The sequence below is a fragment of the Cyprinus carpio genome, unplaced genomic scaffold, assembly GCF_018340385.1.
Source record: "Cyprinus carpio isolate SPL01 unplaced genomic scaffold, ASM1834038v1 S000006657, whole genome shotgun sequence".
In the NCBI taxonomy this organism is placed as follows: domain Eukaryota; kingdom Metazoa; phylum Chordata; class Actinopteri; order Cypriniformes; family Cyprinidae; genus Cyprinus; species Cyprinus carpio.
Window position 1 is genome coordinate 347,769 of NW_024879281.1, and position 19,584 is coordinate 367,352.

The 19,584-nt window shown below is 38.3% G+C and overlaps 1 long non-coding RNA gene and 1 pseudogene across 1 annotated transcript; both read left to right on the plus strand.

Moving 5' to 3' along the window:
- Positions 1-3,212: 3,212 nt before the first annotated feature.
- LOC122144380 lies at positions 3,213-8,404 on the plus strand (annotated as a pseudogene).
- Positions 8,405-17,594: 9,190 nt separating this feature from the next.
- Positions 17,595-18,668, plus strand: LOC122144375. Its single transcript, XR_006159686.1, has 2 exons — positions 17,595-17,703; positions 18,245-18,668. It is a non-coding gene; the product is annotated as an uncharacterized LOC122144375 (long non-coding RNA).
- Positions 18,669-19,584: the final 916 nt, after the last annotated feature.

Here is a 19,584-nt window from a genome sequence, read left to right on the forward strand (position 1 = left end):
GAAATAGTTACCTATATCATCTGGCAATTCAGTTGTTTTTATCACATTGCAAGAGAAAATGAAATACTACCAACACAAAAATGCACAAGTTAATTTAATTCTGTCATACAAGCTGTCATATTTTCTCAACCATGCAGATAATGTGAAAAATGCTGGCTATTTGGCATTTCTATAACTCATCAGGATGAAATTATTAACTGGTTATTAAGGGACTTTTCTTCATTAAAAATTAATGCGTAAACTAAGCACAGAATCAGTTCCAAAACAAAACAAAGAAAACAATCGATGCCTACGAGATATTAACTTGGAATAGAATCACTAAACTTAATCAAAATAACTGTCAAAACAAACAATAAAAAAATGCAACATATATATATATATTATATATATATATACTAATAGTATTATATATAGTACTTATATCTATCTTTTTACAAAAAATCGGTACATATGATAAATTGAATTAAAGTTGTGTCGGGATGTGATATTTTACATTTTATACTCATTGTTAATCATATAAAATAACATAATGACATGTTTAAAACGATATTATAATCTAGTTTTATTTCTAATTTTAAAATAACACAAACACCAAAATGTGATGTGATGTAATGTAGTAAGAGATGTATTGTAGGTATAGACTACTAATAAAATATATATTATGTTCAATCATAATCCATATATAGACACCTATAGTATAATAGTTTAAAAATTATAAAATTTTATACATAATGGATCTAGTTTTATTCTAATTAAAAAATGGAATCATAATAAGATACACCTTTGTTTCTAACTGGTATTACAATGTGTGATGTAATTACCCTGTAACCACATGTGGAAACCGTAGCCACTGCCAACAAAGGAGAGAATTTGGGTAAACCGTTGTCATACTCGGATGACAGGTGTGAGTATGCTGAACTGAAAACTAGAAACAAAGTGCTAAATTGGCGTCGTGCACATGATATCAACCTGTGGTGCGAGAACTTGGAGATCTTTATTAGTTTCCGTCATCACAGATGTCGACTTGTTTACCTGTCATGAGCAGATGGATGGAACATCTCGCCCCACCACAGATCATTGTGCAAGCGTCATTTCCCACTACTCAGTGGCCTTTCATTGTGCTTTGTGATCAGAACGTCCCTGATTGTGGTCAGCAGTGAATGGTGTAAGAGTGGGATGGTGTCAATTGAGGTCTTTTCAATAAAGTAAGCCAGGGTCCCTTTTCCTCTCCAAATTGGTTTGTGTTTGGCGATTTAGTAAAGAAAAATAGAGTGATCGTGCGCTCACTGATAGAAGTCACTGCAGTTGTGATCCAATTCCAACTGTTCAAATTATAACTGCTTTATGCTGACACGCTAGTAAAAACCATACCCCTGTTTCGCTGTAAAAACATAGCGTCTGACGACATGTTCGTTTTATCTAACACGCAGTGGTTTGTGTGTTTTTCATGCTCCAACGCCCCTCCTCTCCGAAAAAAAATCTGTAATGCGCACACCCACCAACCTTTTTCCATTCACGCACAATAGACCTTGCATACGTATGTAAATAGTGGCGCAATCTGTGTTTGCAGGGCTTACGGGATGATTTATGCCTGGCAGACTTGACGCACGACGTGGGAACCCGCTAGTATAAGTACACAAGGCCCATTATGGTTTAGCCGTAGATATGAAGTAAAAAAGTTAAATAACCGGCGATCAGTCAGTGGCGCCGACCCGAGAGAGCTTTTAAGTTTGAATATCAGGTAAACGGTATGTCTTTTATTTTTGACAGATCGGCTTTACTGTGGACGTACTGCGCATGTCAACAAGTGGAAACCGGGGTGCGAGATAACCATGTTACAATAAAACCGACATGCAATTAGATTTAATGTCACCCAGTGTAGAGCAGCAGTGCGGCTCGAAGCGCGTCGCGGCCAGATGTCGGTTAACCTCGGCAGCTCCAGGCTCCTGCACGATGCTACATGTCAGCTCCGGAAGAGAGAGAGAGAGACGGAACACAAGAGAAGCAAGGTCAGTACTGGAAGCATGCAAAACACACACTCGCCTGCATTATGCACTCAGTCTTAAGTGCGTTAGTAAGGCCTTGGTTTAATTATTACAGTCAATTTTCATAGTAAGTCTTAAAGGTTGGTGGATTTTCAGGGCTTGATTTTACCACGTAACAATGCTTGTTTGTAGTTGTGTGCTACACAGACTACCTGTGTGTGAGCATCAGGTGACTAGGAAGGGAACTAATTGCATTGGATGTATGTCTAGTGATATGTGAATCCTGAATTAAAAAATGAGTAAAATTTTACAGCGTCCAAATATGTTTATTTTTGACTGTTTACTTGGTATATAATTTTTTTTTTTAACGGTTAAATAATAATATTTGTTCTTTTTAAAAATGATATTTAATTTCTGTGTCATCAAATGTGCCCCCCCCCCCGGTCAGCTATGTTCCAAAACAAACGTTTTATCACATCATTTGATGTTATGTTTTTACCACAGGTGGATTTATTTTAAAAATACTGAATGTGTCACTCTATTCTGTTCAATATAAAAACTACAATAACTGTGTAAGGAAGTATATTCATTGTCCTTCAACTATTAGGGTCCAACTGTTTTGGTTTCATTATTTGTAATGATTTTAATTAAGATATATATTCATAAATTTGAGGTTAACAGGATCACAGAAACTAACATTGTGGTTGGCCTACACGGTAGAGCCCAATTTCCAGATATAAGATCCTTGGATAGCATAATATGATTCTTAATATATTTAGTATTTTGACCCAGTACTGTATTTATATAACTTTTAATATATTTATAACATAATTCGGGCTTATCATATCATCTCGGAGGGATTGTTACCATCTCATTCTAAGTTCTAGATATGATATGGGAAATGTTGGAGTTTATTCTGTTAGCACATTGTCAACAATGTACCAAAATGAAGCATGTAACAAATAAAGTCTTGTACAATATTGACTGTGCATATCTGACAAAACTGCCAAAACTCATATGATTCATAAAATTATTGTAAAACCAATCGCTTGTGTGACCACACCAGTTTGTCTCTAACATATATTGACGAATATGGCCACTGGGAAAACATCCTTTCCACTTGGCATTACCAATTGGTTTAATGTAGCTTGGACACTAAACTATAACAACTACATCTTACTTTTTGGTTGATGTGAAATGTCCCCCCGAGTACATATAAAGAGCCCGATGGTTTATTCTCCTTCTCATCTTGTCTTAGAATGCAGAAGACTTCCTGTCCTGGTCGCCCTCATCGGTGTTATGCTCAGTATTTTATGTGGGCATCTTTCTGTTTGTGGGGGCGTCCTAATAGTTAGGATGGAGGTCAACAGAACGACGCACCTGTTCGCGGACGGCCTTGTCTCCAGGAGCCCCGGTTGACAGGAGATTTATGGCTGAGTGAGCCACTGCTTTCGTAGCGGCCGGGGTTCTTGATCATTGACGCCCTGAAGGCCGACTTCATCCCGATCTGCATCCGGAGACCACAATCACTCCAAACCATTCGAGAACCAGCTGCCCGTGTTAGATGAGATGGCATCATTACACGCCACTCATGCCAGACTCTACACCGTTCGGGCTGATCCGTGCCACCACTACTATGCAGAGGATTTTCAAAGGCTTTTACCACAGGTTCCATGCCCACGTTCATTGACGTGGGGAACAACTTTGCATCACAATGCCATTCATGGACGACACTCTAGTGCACAGCTGGGCCAAGTGTGGGGTGTGGTGAATCCTTACAACTGGTATTTTCCATTAAAACCCAACCACGTCAAAGTTATGTTTTTGTCAAAGAAACAGAAGGATATTTTAGGATTTGTACCCCCCCACATTATCATATTAGGTTATAGCCTTGTTCTGAACCACTTCCACCAGATCTCATTACCATGCAAAACCCCCCACAAAACCTTTTGACGCTTTACATATAAATGATCAAAAGTGACAGTAAAGAGATTGATAAAGTGCTGCTCTTTCAAAGTTTCTATCATCAGAGAATCCTCAAAAAAAAATTAGCATGGTTTCCACAAAAATGTTTACAACACTAATAATAATCAGAACTGTTTCAAAAGGCTTAATAGAATGATTTCTGATGGATCATGTGACACTGAAGACTGGAGTAATGATGTTGAATATTCAGCTTTGCATCACAGGAATAATACGGGGGTGACACTATGTGATATTTGCTATAAAAACAAAAGCACCTATTTATAGCAGTCTGATTACTATAAGCATGTTCTTTGTCAGAAAGCTTTATATGCCATTTATGACCATTTGTAGAAATTTAGAAAGACCACTATTTTATTCAATTTAAATGAGGTATATTTAGATTGAATGATCTAAAGTGTAGATTCTTTGCTAGTTTTGGTAAATGGTTGTGTTATTTTTCTCGACTGTTTTAAAAATGGGTAAGGAGTGTTTTTTATGGGGGATGACACATGGGTGAGTCTCTTCCCCAAGAAGTTCCACCGATCGCTTCCCTTCCCATACTTAAAAGTGGAAGGAATTGGAACACCGTTGCCAACGAGCATGCTCCAAAACATTTCATCCACGAGTAAGCAGAATGATTAGCGCATCAATTAGGAACTTGCCTGGTGGTTTAAAGATCTTCCCTTTGTTTACCTTGTAAATAGATGGCCATATCTCGCATGTGTACACTGTTAAACGCAGAGTGTTCCGAATGCAGAGGGGCTATGGGTTTGTGTGTTCTTTCTTTAGCTGGAGGGGGATATGACTGGTTTGTGTTGATTGCTACAACTTCCTCGGTGATGGGATCACGTGGACACAGAGTCGCCCTGGGATCACCCGCAGATGGCGGAGGAAACTCTCACCAGATGGATGGAGTTATCAGGTTAGCTGTAGCCTAATGCGTTTACCCACATCTTTACCATGTTACCAGTTGTTATATATTTTCTTGGCATTATGCATTTGCTTTCCATCTGCTTATGTCTCCACCGCATGACCCCAGGGTCAGTGATTAAGCGTTTGAAGAATGGACACCCTGCTGGTGTTGATGGGTGATCCTGGCAATGACGACACTGAGGATCATGGTGGAGGGAAAGCCAGGAAAGAGACAGATGCTGCTCTGTGTTTCTACGGTTACTATCCCTAGTTCCAGCACCAGGCTACCAGGTTAAAAGAGACACTGTTATGATTTGTCTGTATTTAATCATATAAAACCACACTGGCTGTGTCCAGGAAAAATTTAGCGTGGGCGTGGGCAGGTGGAGAAGAAAATGTTCAGGGGTTGGTGGCACAACACAAATGACTACTGTAGTTAGTAAGCTGTAGTCAACATAAGTTGTCTGTATTTGCAATTAGTATGTTTACTTGTGTACACTTACGGGCAGAATGACTTTATTTTGACTAATGAAATGTAATGATGACAATGTAAGACAATACTATGGTAAATGTAATGTAATTATTTAATTATAAACTTTTTAAAACAAACCATGCATGATAATTGCAAGATCATGCCTAAAAGTCAGAATGACCTTTAGTCTCCAGAAACATAATAGCTGCAGACAACTTTAATTCCAAATAATATATACAAACAACATACATGTACTTAATACGTAAAATTATTTAACAAGGGGAAGGAAAGGCATATATCCATCCATATATTTTATGTTATAGACAAGTGTATATGAAAATCGTGAAAATGGAAACTCAAACCAAGTTGTTGTAATTTAAAAAAAGCAGATAGTATGAGCCTTGTTCGCCATTTCCCCTTTCCTACAAAATGTGAAAAATAGGCCTCTTATGATCGAGAGGAATGTTAAATTTTGTCTTTGGGGTTATTCTTTGGCCTTTTTCTATGTGTTTGGAGTGTTCGTCATGTTATGTTGTGTAGGTGGAAACATGAGAGTGGTACCTCAGACTGAATCTGGTGCCAACGCTGGCACTTCTCTGGGAATTCCTCATTCATGATAGCAGTGTGGGCCAGGTTTCTTCTATGACCCGTTTTCCCTCAGAAATGGCTCCACGGGGTTGCACCATAAAGGACTCAGCATGGCTGTAGGCACTGTGGACACTTACACGGTAACAACAGGTCTGATGGAAATTTCTAGCTTGCTGCTGGTGTTTTGAGGTGTAATTAGGTTTGCCTGCATTTGTCGTGTACTTCCTTTCATCAATTGTGATAAAACTTAGCTTAATTAACTGTCTGAATTTGTCGTGTATCTTTAAAGGTAACCACCAGCTTCTTGGATGACCTACTCCAAACATGGCCAAGAAATCCCACACAGACAGTCTGTCTCCAGCTTGCGGGCTGACTTTCAAAACATTTCGATATATGACTAGTACTTGGGCCAAATGCCCACACAAGGCAATATTCCCTTCTCTGAGCTCGCGTCTCCATGCAAGAGGACTATCTGATAGGCTGTCAGTGAGACCCTTTGTTAGACGGTCTGTGCCAGTTTTTTTACCCCTTCAAAATGCTGCCTGGGCTTCTTTTACATCATAGGGAGTTGACTGTATGCTGTGTTACAGCCTTACTGAGGTAGGATCATGTAAAGTTGTGAATCAGGAAGAGCTCTCCCTGCTGAAGTTGCCCCGTAATCCTTAAGGGTGGGTGGTGGGACTAGTTGGTAAGCTGCAGGTCAGCTGTTCTCGCAAGGGGTTTATTTAGAGATCTGTGGTGTGTGGGAGCTGCAGCACTCTTTTTTGAAGTTTTGTTCTATGGAAGAATCATGGAGTTTCTCCAAAAAGGGACGTGGTCCAGATCTGGCCTACTCACTCAGGCCCTGCTGGTGCCACACTCACTGAGCTGTGCCTACCTTACTCTAGGGACAGCTATGTCATCTATGAGGGAAAACGTGGGCTACCTTCTTGCTCTTCACGTTAAGCATCTATGTTCCTCTCCGTCTAAAACTGGGATGGACTCATGGTGACACTTCCCCCACCAGACACCCAGAGAAGACCACTTCAGAGGCTATCAACAGCACTGCCGTCCTCAGTGGTTAGACGGCTAGGACCACCATTATTGGTGGTTATGGGTGGGAGTGCTGGTGGGATCGATCTACCTATCCCTCTCCATCCACAACCTGCCCGAGAGGAGCATGGCACCTGCCCACCCTCATCATTTCCTCTCCCCGCTCTTCACGAGTACAGAGAACCAGCCAACTGGCAACCTCCCAATATGTTCATCTCCGTTAGTGGCTCAATAGCCTTGGGGGGGGATACCTCTACATCGATGGCCAGGAAATTACCGGGAACGTATATGTACCCCAGTGTGACTCTGTGTGCGGCCTGCTTTCTATTATCACGGGCCTGGTTTTTTTTTGTTGCATGGGGTTGCACTGGGCGGTTAGTGCACCCCAGAGGACACCTTCAGGAGGTTTGTCTGAACTTATCGGGCCTAGCTCACAGTGTTCCTTGCCTAGGGGCACTGTACTGCTTACTAGGCCTGGGACGGATCCTGCTGTGGGGGGACCCTCTGAGAGTGTTCATCAAGTTCAAGGGACTCATGGAAAACTCTGAGGAAATTCCCTGCCACCCACGAAGTACCGAGCCAGTTTAAGGAATCAAGTCAGCAGGCTGAAAACTGCCAACCAAAACCTCATAACACCGTTGTATCAGCTGCATCCGACACGCGCGGAGGGGACGGGCGGGGGCCACAGAAAGTGGTGAAGCAGGCCAGCAGGCCAGATGTGGAGGCTTCCGGGCTGGTTACAGTGTACTCTGCCACATTGGTTCTCTTTGTGGACTCCTGGGGTCGTTGTTGCTTCTGGTCCTCCTCCGGAGGGAATGGCCTTGCAATTAAGCCTTCTCCTTGATGGAAGGCCGGACCAATGCTGCACATCCAGGCCTGTAGCCACCAACCTCTCCAGCCTCTAACACAAGCAATCCAGTAAGACGCACTCGATTATGAGCTCCACATCTTATGGCTTGCTGAGCTCATTACTACGGATGGCAATAAATATTATTTCTGTAACCCCGCCTAAAGGGGGGAAAAAATGGGGTTTTGGTTTTTTTTTAGTGTGCCATGGGCTCCAGTGGTTCATGGTATCTGGCCGCCACACAGTTTTTCAATGCAAAGAGGACACCTCCCAACCTTCACATCCATTAAGTGGGGTGCAGCATTTGTGGGCTTTCCTCAAGGGTCACACAGGCACTGCTCGTCCTGCCTCATTGGTGACCCTCAAACACATTCTACTCTCACATCATTCTTTGCAGGTATTCACATTGTATATCTTTCTGTCTTAGAATTTCTTTAATTCTTTAATCTCTTATTTCTAAGGCATCACTAATTTTACACATGCAGGTTGGTGTCCTTTTGTGCTGTGTTCTGGCCTCGGGTTGTGCGAGTGTGCCGTTGGGACCCGTTATACGCGTCTCAGAAGGAGCGGAGGAGAGGACGAGAGACGCTGTCATGGAGATGAGACCTGCGGAGAGAACCCTCAGACGTTAAGCTGGGTCTCTTGCAGCTCACTGAACGCCTTAACCTCTTGGTGCATGGAGCGCACCCGGTGGTTCAATTGTATTGCATTAATGCTCACATTAAGTTGGGCACAAAAAGCGTGCACAACAAGATTTTTCAAGGGGGGGATGCACGGTCCTTAAAAAGGTCTAAAATCTCTTAAATTCAGAATTATGTGGCTGCTTAAATATTTTCGGTCACGTTACCGACAAAGATTAATCCAGTCTTAAATAGCGATTGATAATGGATAGTGTATTATTTCTGGTTATTAATGTCTCGCTTTTGAGGCTTGTGCCTCGTTGAAAGACCTTTCATGGAGAAATCACAATCAAATGAGCGTAACGGAAGCCGTAAGAGAACGCACCAAAGTCAAAATTTTTTTTTATATTATTTATAACATGATCTAGTTAAATAACATACCATGGACCAAGGGGCTATTTTCTGATACTTTCATGATTGCAAATGCTCTGCAATGATTGTAAGTCAACAAAACAACGTAGTTAAGTTATATTAGGTTACACATTTTTAGACCACAATTCAAACCTAGTTCCAACACAGATCACAAACAAGAAGTATTGCACATTCTCCAAGTGTTTTGGTACTGGAATGCTTTAAGCGTTTTGAAGGAATCGGTTAATTACCGCCATAACTGGTGGTTTAGCCTCATGTTTCAAAGTAATGCATTTCCACCAAACATTTCTTATTGAATATTCAAATTGGGAATTTAAAACATTAATCTCATAAAATGTATTTATTGCAGTAGGAATTTTGCGGCAGTTAAATTATGTAATTTGATTGGTAACAGCCGCCTGTAGTGTATATTGAAATTACTTGATCAACTATAAGAATTGGACATGAAAGATGACAAATCCTTTTAATAAGGTTAAAAAATATTGGCCCTTAATAAAGGTAAATAAACATCCTGGGGGACATATTAAAAACCATGCAGATTCAAGTATGTAAAAAAGGCTAGCATAATGATGAAAAATATTGCTTCAGATATAAAATCGTTTACACTATCAAAAAATCGCGGTGATGCAATGTTTTTATGGGGTATTTTTTGTATTGGGGATATTGGCTGCTGATATTGAAAAGTTCACTGTATACGATATAATAAATAGCATTTTTGACCGAGCAGTGAGTTTCTTTTTACACATTAAACACATTAAACTATTTCATATACTATGTACTATAATGTGTATTCCAGCACAGGTTTGGTCCTTAAAAAATGTCACGTAGGATGGTCTTAAAAAAATCTTTAATTTAGCTTGATCAGATCTGTAGACCCTCGGTTTAAACTGAAACAATGTTTTTTCTGTCACTCCTCATAGTGACACAGCTTTTTTTTTTTTTTATCATTCACCAGACTGTGTGAATTGTTCCATAAAGAAAAGTATATATTTTTTTTGTGTTTAGTTGGTGTAAGACTTGGTGTTGAAGAGGCCTTAGCAGCTAATGTGTTCTCATCACTAGTGTGGTTTATACGCTTGGTTGTAAAATGGAACATCAATTATAAATAAACTTGTTTACCTTTAGGTTTTTGCGTCGGTTTGTGCTGCAGCCATCCCTCAGGAGACACCCTCATGCGTGTGGAACGTGTTTGCACCCATGTGAGTCACCATCTCTAACTTATTGTTTCTTTCCTCTTCTACCTCTTATCGCTTTCTGTCTTTTTTATTTTAAGGAATTGATGAAATGATCTAGGGAATGTGCACATTTTCGAAATAGACTCGTTTGGGGGTTGAACAAATGGTGGTTGGTGTTGTTTGACAATGTGGTTTCGTACGAGGTCCTTTATAACTTCACTAAAATTCACCCACACACCACTTGCTTTTCATGTAAAGAGAGTTTAGCCCGCTAACTGTCCCGCTTTGTAAGTAGGATATGTTACCCCATGGAATTTATGCATAAGAGTTTACTAAAAACTCTTGGACTTTCAACAAGAGGTAATTTATTGTAGGGATGACTTGGTGTCATTACGGAACCAAAAACCCACACAGGGATAACATTGTGGATTAATGGACAGTGTAAGGTAATGACAAGAAAAAAGCTCTTCTCCATGACTGTCATTATACGATGTTATTCTTTTTTTTTTGGTTGGGTAGATTGATGTATTGAGGCATCGGGTTTCATCGTGGGCAGTGTGTTTGTGATACTGTGGGTTGCCATGGTTTGATGAGGGTGGACGTGTCAGTGGCCCGGGGGTATTTAAGAAAACTCCTCACATCAGAACGCCAGGTGCACTGGCTAACCTGGCCACGCCCCGTTACATCATACAAACCCAATCCAAACCTCTTCAGAGATGTTGTGTTCATCCTCCTCAACTACCACTGACAACCATACGGAAAGGAAACCAGTATTGGTTTTGCATCTGAATTTGTCTGTTTTGGACCAAAAGAGGTTCTAAAGCATTCTGCTCCATTTTCGAAATCTGTGAGCGAAGTCAATACACCGAAGAGCTGAAGTTTATAAAAACTTTCAACAAAGCTATTGACCGCGTCAGCCTTTGTGGACGCTCGCTGCCTTATGTATTGAAGAAGAGAGAGAAAAGATGATCTTTGTGCATGCCTTTTTACGGCCATGGTCCACAAGGTTATTATAGAGACAATTAGAAGTTATTATATTGAAGGGCTACAGAAAATCCACAGTGTTGCTATGTTCTGAACACGAAACCCCAACCCCCCCCCCCCCCCGCTGTTCAAATATTTAAAGGGCTAGTTCAGCTTAAATGTAAATTTTATTATCATTTCCACCATGATGTTGTTCCAAACTCAAAGCAGTTATCTAGATGACCAAGTTGCTCCATACTTTAATAGTGGATTGGGGCCGGCCACAATTGTGGTCACCATTTGCCTTCGTTGTATGGAAAAGAGCAGCATGGGCATTCTGCCAACAGCCACCACCTGTTGTGTTTTTCAGAAGAAAGAAAAGTCTACAGGTTTGGAGTAATGATGACAGAATTTTTTTTTGGGTTTGGGTTGAACTATCCCTTTAAACCTAGACTAGAAGTGCATGCTTAAGGGAAGTCATTGATTCAGCAGTGGATTGGAACTATTTTATTTTTAAAGCTTGACACTTTGTTTGATAACCGTTCATTGTTAATGTGTTGTCCTGTCTATTCCCTAGCAATAACCACTCAAGCATCAGGGTGAACCCATTAACATTCTGTTATTATTCTGCACCGTTTGAAAGGTTTTTTTTTTAAATTATTAGATTTAAAATTCCTTACCTAGATACCTCACTAGTTTTAACGGTTTGCCTTTGTTTGATGTTAGTGAATGAAACGGTGTTCATTAAGTTTGCGTTGACTGTTTATTTATTTAGCTGTCATATATTTAGTTCACTAATGGATTAAATGTCTTATATGATCTCATTTGTGAGGAGAAATGCACGGGGAGAAGATAATTACATCATGTGCTCAGGTTAATTTAGCCATAATGCAATAGAAGATAGTTTTCTGCTCTGCTGGTGCATTTGTGGTGTGTGGGTAAGGGGCTGATTTTTTTATTTATTATTTTTACTTTTTTTTTTATAAAAGCAAAATACTGTCAAGACCTGGCGACATACAGTGGCTTTTAATGTTTTTTAATGTGTGGTTGATGATTGAATTAGCTGTGAAAGGCATCATTTTAATTGTCCTAAAACTTGTTTAAAATTCATGATAAAAGGGAGAAAAAACAATTAAATATTTTATACAATTTGAAGTGGTTGGTTGTGTGTGTTGTTTCTAGTTTTTTTTGTTTGCAGGAGCAGCTGTTTGCCTGCAGAGGAGCAGTGTTTTATCTAAAAACACCCTATGAAATCTGATCGGTCCTGCAGACAGTAAGTGTCAGGGTAAGCTCAGAAATGACTTCTGACCAGCAGAATTCAATCCTGTTATGCTGTGACATAGCTTTTGAAGCAATATACTTGCTTTGTAACCAAATAACTTTTTGATCTTTCACACATATTTAAGGGAGAGATGTTCAGGCAGATGATGTATTTCTTTTACAGTCTTTATCAGTAACTTAGAAAAACTGTGATTAATTTTTGCAGAACTAATGTTATTTTTGGTATATCAGGCGAAGAATAATGTCTTAATATTGTGGGACCCTGAGGTGGCAACATTATTTATTGAAAGTTCACCTGCAAACGTTAGAAATTAAAATATAAAAATAAAACAGTGAGATGACCCATTTTATTAAACATCACTGGAGGAAATAGCTATTTATTTATAACTGACATACAGTGTCACTTCCTATTTATTGCCCATCCTGCACTGAAAGGAACACTGAAGACTAACCTTTTAACGTAAAATTATACATTTATATGCTAGTTTGTAATTTAAGGATGCAGCCCCTTTTCCCCCTTGATGCCCAAAGTGCCCTTTTGTCAAGGAAATTTTTTATTGTTGTTGTTATTAAAAGCCCTTTGTGAGGGCCTGACCAATCTAACTATTAGTAAAAATAATGAATACTAATTTAGCCATAAATAAAATGATCCACATGATGACCTTTCAAATGACGATCTCATCCGGGAGATCCCTCAGGTTTCATAAACCTTTATTAGTTTAGCACACTACCGGATACCTTCAATAATGGACACGGTTGTTCTGCTTTTTTGAAGTATAGTGTCAAATGTAATGATCTGTAGTGTGTTTATTATTATTATTATTTGTGCGTATGATTTGAAAGCTTTGTTTGATTTTTGACTAAAGGCTGAAATGGTTTTGAAGTGATTGTTTGATTTTTGCCAGAATAGTCAGGGGTCCTGTGAATTTAGTTTGAAGGTTTGGATTTGTGTTTAAGGTTTTGAGAAAATGAGTGAAGTTTCACGAAATGTGTTTTAGCAATTCAGAAAAAATCTAAATTAACACATTTATTTATATATATATATCTTCTCCCCCCCCCCCCCACCACTACAAACCTACAGAACACAATTAGCCAAGCAGGTGGGCACACCCTTTGTGCCCTACATCAAAGTATGAAATACCTGTCCATCATGTTAAGAAATTACCCATGACCATCTGTGACTGGAACATAAACAAACTAATCTTACGGACTTTCCCGATTGTCCTTTGTTCCTGAATACAATACAATCTCCTCATATCATAGCAGGCTCACTGCACAAACATAAAGGAGAGAGTGTTAAAACAAGGACATTTGAGCAGATTTAAGAAGATTTTATCAATGCAACGATGTGTTTGAGTGTGCACGGTAAACTTCCAAAGTCCATTTTAGCAAACCAATGCTACAGTTTACGCAGAAATACATACAAGCCCTATCAGACCTCTGGTTCAGTCTGCGTAACAGGTGCAAGTCTGATTCGGAGATCCTTGCTTATCTGGAGAGAACGATCTATAAAATCCCCGCATACCTGATAGGTCTTCTTGAAAATGGTTCTCCCACGTAACCTTCCCTGGCAGTCACAAAGGGGAGAATTTCCGCAGCCATGACCAGTTTGATTCCAAGAAACAGGATGATCTTGCAGTTGTCAGTTAATCTTTATCTTTATCTGTAGACTAGGGTTTCTGTAACACACATTGCAGGATTTTGAAAAAGCCAGGACAAAAAAAATGAAGAATAATCCAAAATCGGGGGGAAAAAACTTAATGAATGGATAAATAAATAAATAAATATTTCCATTAAGGGGACAATAGTTTCCCCCTTAAATTGAATTATATTAAACCTGTATGCATCATCTTTCATGTTAATGAATATATTTATTAATTAAATGAAATTTAAGAGCCAGACTGTTCGACCCCCTCAAATCAGAAAGATGACCATTGTATAAGAAAAAATAATATTTTGTAATAGAAAATAGCATTAAAACAGAACCAAGCCAACATACTAGTAACTCTATGTCGGTGGTTTGCACCTACGTGACCCTGGAAGACATTAAAACTACATTAAAGCTTCAGAGTCTCCGACGATAAGAATCAATCTTTTTGGAGAGCTGTAGATTTCTGCGAGGAGTTTCTCTTGTGCCACGGATTTCAGAGGGCTTGGCAACTCGCACGACATGAACTAACCATGCTGAAGAGCCTTTTATTTTTTGGGTACCATTGAACACAGAAAGTAATTGGAGCCTCTTGTACAAAACAAGCGCTTTAGAGTAGTGGGGGCGCCTATACAAGGTAGACAAATCTTTAGCCATTCATCATGAGCACAATGAGTTGGAACCTCCAAAGAACAGAACGTCTTGTTATTAGAGCATCTTGCAATTTAAACAACTTTCGCCAATCTACTAACCACACATATTTCATAAATACCGTTCTGAAGTTTTGGCAAGTTGCTAAATCTGGTAGATAGAGAACAGATAAAAACATCTCTTTCAAATCTACAACTGTTCTCCGTCGAAATGAAGCCAACGTGGTACAACGTATAAAATTCATAAACATACTGATGAAAGAAAACTAAAAATGATACATAACACAATTATTGTATAACTGGATGAATGTTAGGAACGGAATACTTTGCTATTTAGTTCACAGTGCTGGCAACATCAAAATATATTATTATTTTTAGTAACAAATAATGAAAATGTAGTTTCATCTAATCCACCGACTACAATGCACATTCTCTCTGATGATTCATTTTAAATTTCTAGATTAATATGTCACTTTGATCTTTTTTGGGCGCGGTGGTCTGGATTCAAAAAAAATAAATAAAAAAAACTTAAAAAAAATTCTTGAAAAATGCAAGTTATGTGGTGAAGCCAACCGGCAGAAGCATGCCATTGCAATTGAAATAAACCAATAACAATGGAGCTCCTGTGGTCAAGGTAATAACTCACTGTGTCAAGGTAGCAAGTCTTAAATATCCAGAAAACTGAGTTTCGTGTCATTTTCCTTTGAAGATAGAATAATAGAGGATATATATATATATATATATATAATAAACATAATTTTTATATATTATTTTTTAAGACATTATAATTAATTAAATAGATAATTTCATTTCAATTAAAACTTTAATAGTGGAACGTTAATAGGGTGCTGTATCATGAGCAAAAGGATATTCATCAAAACGCAGATTGACTAGAGCTACTCTGGGTCGTCAGTCTGATTGTCTGTAATCGGAGGCACAAGCCGTCGTCCCTCGACAATCAGCTTGGATGACGTCTGGACCTGCTGCTGGGGACTATGCGCCCAGAGGGGAAGTGGATCAGCAGAGAGAAAGTGACACGGCATGTGGCTGCATTCTCTGACACTCGTGAAGTAATGACTGAAAACTGGAATTGCGAGCTGTAGTTAGAATTCAACCGCTTTGAAAGTCAAGTAGAGGAGCAAAGTCGTCTGTTCAATCTCTTCACGCTTCATTAGGCGCATGAGATCCCAGCACAGAATGAAGACCTGCTGTGTGTGGGTGGAGGCTACAGCCCTTGAGGAAGTATTAATTGGTGCGTGCAGGATTTCAGGATATGGGCCCGGGGGTTTTTTTTTTCTGCTTAAATTAACACATGTCCGAGGCCTTCAGACACGTTTGCTGGCTGTATTACCATTGCTATATATTTTAGCATCCAACATGTAGATGCATGCCTGAAACATAACACTACCAGTATTTGCCAAAACAAAAGGCCATTTCTCTGCACACTCAGGCTGCTCTGAGCCATTTATACATTTCACAGAAAATATGTATTTTATTTATTTCTGGTATAAAACAGTTTTAACACAGAGAAAGATATAAATAAAAATCTGTCAATGACTGGTAATTCCTACAGTAAGCATAAAAAATACAGGTAGTCAGCAATGCTATTAAAAAATACTAAGCAAGTTACATCATAATATTCTGATAGCATTCATTGCTTACCTGTCGGCAACAGCAGGTACATGTTCATTCAGGGTTACACCCAAAAACACATGAACCCACATATTAGTAGTGCTGTCAATCAAACAACCTGTGGTTTGGCGAGAATTTGTAAGTTTTGATATTTTAAATATCTTCAATAATGTTCAGAAGAGTTAAGATATAGATAAAAGAGTCAATGAAATGATTATTATCATAACCATTATGACTATAAATGGTACAATACCACATCAGATATCCATAGGTAAAGCATGTTCAAGTACTGAACCAGATTACTGCAGATGATTAGTTGGCCAGAAATATGTATATTCAGATAAGAGCAGTTGGAAACCTCAGTGCTGAAAATGTTTTATTATTTATTAATTTTAAGTTAATTAATTTTAAAGTATTTGCACTCACAATCCGTGTGGACACTTGAGCAAATTATGAATTCAATGCAGAGCTGCATTGCACTTTATTTGATTTTATATTTAAGTAACTTGAATAAACGCAAAAAAACACTGATTTCAAAGGCACATGAAATCTAAAAATGGACACATGACATTTAAACATCTAATTTGTCCGACAAGCACTTATGTACAACCTTGTTCCCTCCAGCTATGACGTGACATCTGGCAATACAACTTTTACTTTCACCGCATTTGTTTCTCATGAGGCAGTGACACTGATAAGCACATTTCAAAAGCCCAGAAAAACATGTTGAAACTTTCCCTCCAGTTCAGATGAAGGATCACTTGGGAGGTGCCACCAATTCCAGTTAACAAAAGAAGGTGAAAGGGCTCTTTTAATAAGGATTGATTTACAGGAAAGGGATGCCTTAAAGCATAAAGAAAGTGAAAGTTTGTTAAGAAGCATATAAAGGGTGTGCAAGCAGCAGTGAGGCATATATCTACTGGGCACAGGTGAACGAACACATACAGAGGGACAAAATGAACTCTCTGACATTTTGGGCAGGTGCTCCTGCTTCTATTGAGCGTCAGTCCTATGGAGCTTTACAACAGGTCAGTCAAAATGTGTAATTTTTTAACAATATCCTTCTGCAAGATGTGTAAATTAATCAGGTTCATTTTAAATTGAGACTGTTGATGTTGTTAATGGTTAACATTCTGTTTACTGTTTAACTATCACAGCTCAGGACGATGGGGCAGCGGATTGTTGTCTAAGCACCAGCAACCGACGCATCCCGCAGAAGGGAAATAGGCTGGTGAAGTCCTTCACCATTCAGACCGGTGATGGACCCTGCAGAATTCCTGCCACTATGTAAGTCGCATTACATGCATTTCAAAATGCCTCTACACACTTCCAGGTGTATTTGATTTTGCATATTTAAATATGAATGTATTTCCACAGATTTGTCACAAAGAGGGGTCTTGAAGCTCTGCGCACCCTTTCCAAGCGACAGATAACTGGGTGAGCCCCACTGATCGACTACATACTAGCAGGACCTGTAAAAAAAACACCAAAAAATCTAGAGGTACGTGTTTGTGGGTATTTCAATCATCAAGTCTAAGTACTTAAATAATATAAATGTACATGCATGCTTTTAAGCTCTGTTTGCATAACATAAGATGACATACATAGCATTTAGGACTCACCACCTAGCAGCATCAAATAAACACAACATAACATTTAGAACATAACATTTAGAAGAGATAATGTAACAACATGTATCAGATAACATAAACATAACATAACATAACATAACATAACATAACATAACATTTAAAACACAACACATAACAACCTAATTTAAAACTTAAAACACAACAACCAACATTTAGAATATAACATTTACAACCTAACCATAATATATCAATAAAAATAATATAGTATTTAGAACACAACATAAAACTCATAACAATGTATCAACAACATTTAGTAATAACATAACATAACATAAACATATAACATATAACACTAACATAACATAAACATAACATAACATAACATAACATAACAAAACATAACATAACATAACATAACATAACATAAACTTTTTCTCTCTTTTCTTACAGGAAAGAAGCAGAGACAACAGTAAATGACACCATCACAGATTATGCAGGTCCAGCCTGCTCTCACACTACATGCATGAATGATACTGATACTGGAACAGATAGCTGATATTACTTAACCTTAATAGTAAATATTCATTAACAGGTTTGCTAAATGTGTACTCTAGTGGAGCAGGTCAAGTGTAAATCTACTGTCATAAGAATAAGCTTTACAATATATGAGCTATTTTTGAAATGTGAACCCTTCCCCTACATGGTCTTCATGAAGAGATTTTAAGCTAACTAATTTCTAATTTCCATCACTTTCTGAGTTTGTATTCTGTCTACATTGTATAAAGTTACTGATTCCTGAGCCATTGAATGAAAATATTTTTCTATATTTTCGCTTTCTATTTTGGAATATAAATAAAAGATTTTACATTTTAAATATGACATTTGTGTGCATGCTTTTTTTCAAGTTACAGAAATCTAAAAATTCATCTAAAAATGAACAAATTACTTTAAAACAAACAAACAAATCCTTCTCAAAATCAAAATAACTATATTTTTGTGTTTCATTTAAAAAAAAGTAATATGTTTGCAGCAACTTTGTAAAGAGATGTGTAAAGAGGTCCTGACTTTCACACATGCTCTGCATCCAAAATAACACTCACTCAGCATACACATTATAGGAGAGCTGAAGCAGCCCAAGTGACCTTTACAATGGTTATTTGTGTAGGACGCATTCAACCTCTAGACTATAGTGAAGCGCTATTCAAACCTGTTTGATGTATCTATAATCTCGCTGTAGTGTCACCAATGATTACATAATATTTCTAAATAATATACTGCACAAAAAAGGCAGTGCATCATCTGGCCATGCCCAAACTGCAATATGAACACTACCCACAGAGGAAAATGAAGTTGAATCAATTTATATTTGTTGAGACTTTCACACAATATATTGATTGAAACTATAAAAAGTGCAACATTTTAACAAGTAAATGATTAATCTCTTGTGAATATATGTTGAGAATAATTGTCAGATCAGCTCTGTGCATGAGGTAGATGAAAACTGACTGTATTGCCATCATTGTCATCCCATCAGTTGGACAGTAATCCAGACCATGATTTCAGTTGTGAAATCAATCTGCAGTTGATTCCAGATATACAAATTTGCTCAGAAATACCCAAAAACCCACAATCCAGATGCCCCAGAATTCTTTGCAGCCCTCCAGCATAGAATGCACTGAAAAGGACATTAGCTCAAACTCAAAGGTGGATAAATTCAAAGCTGACACAGAAATCTTAGCAAAGAAAAACAGAAACTGTTCTACATTAAATAAATGCTAAGCTAAAACTGT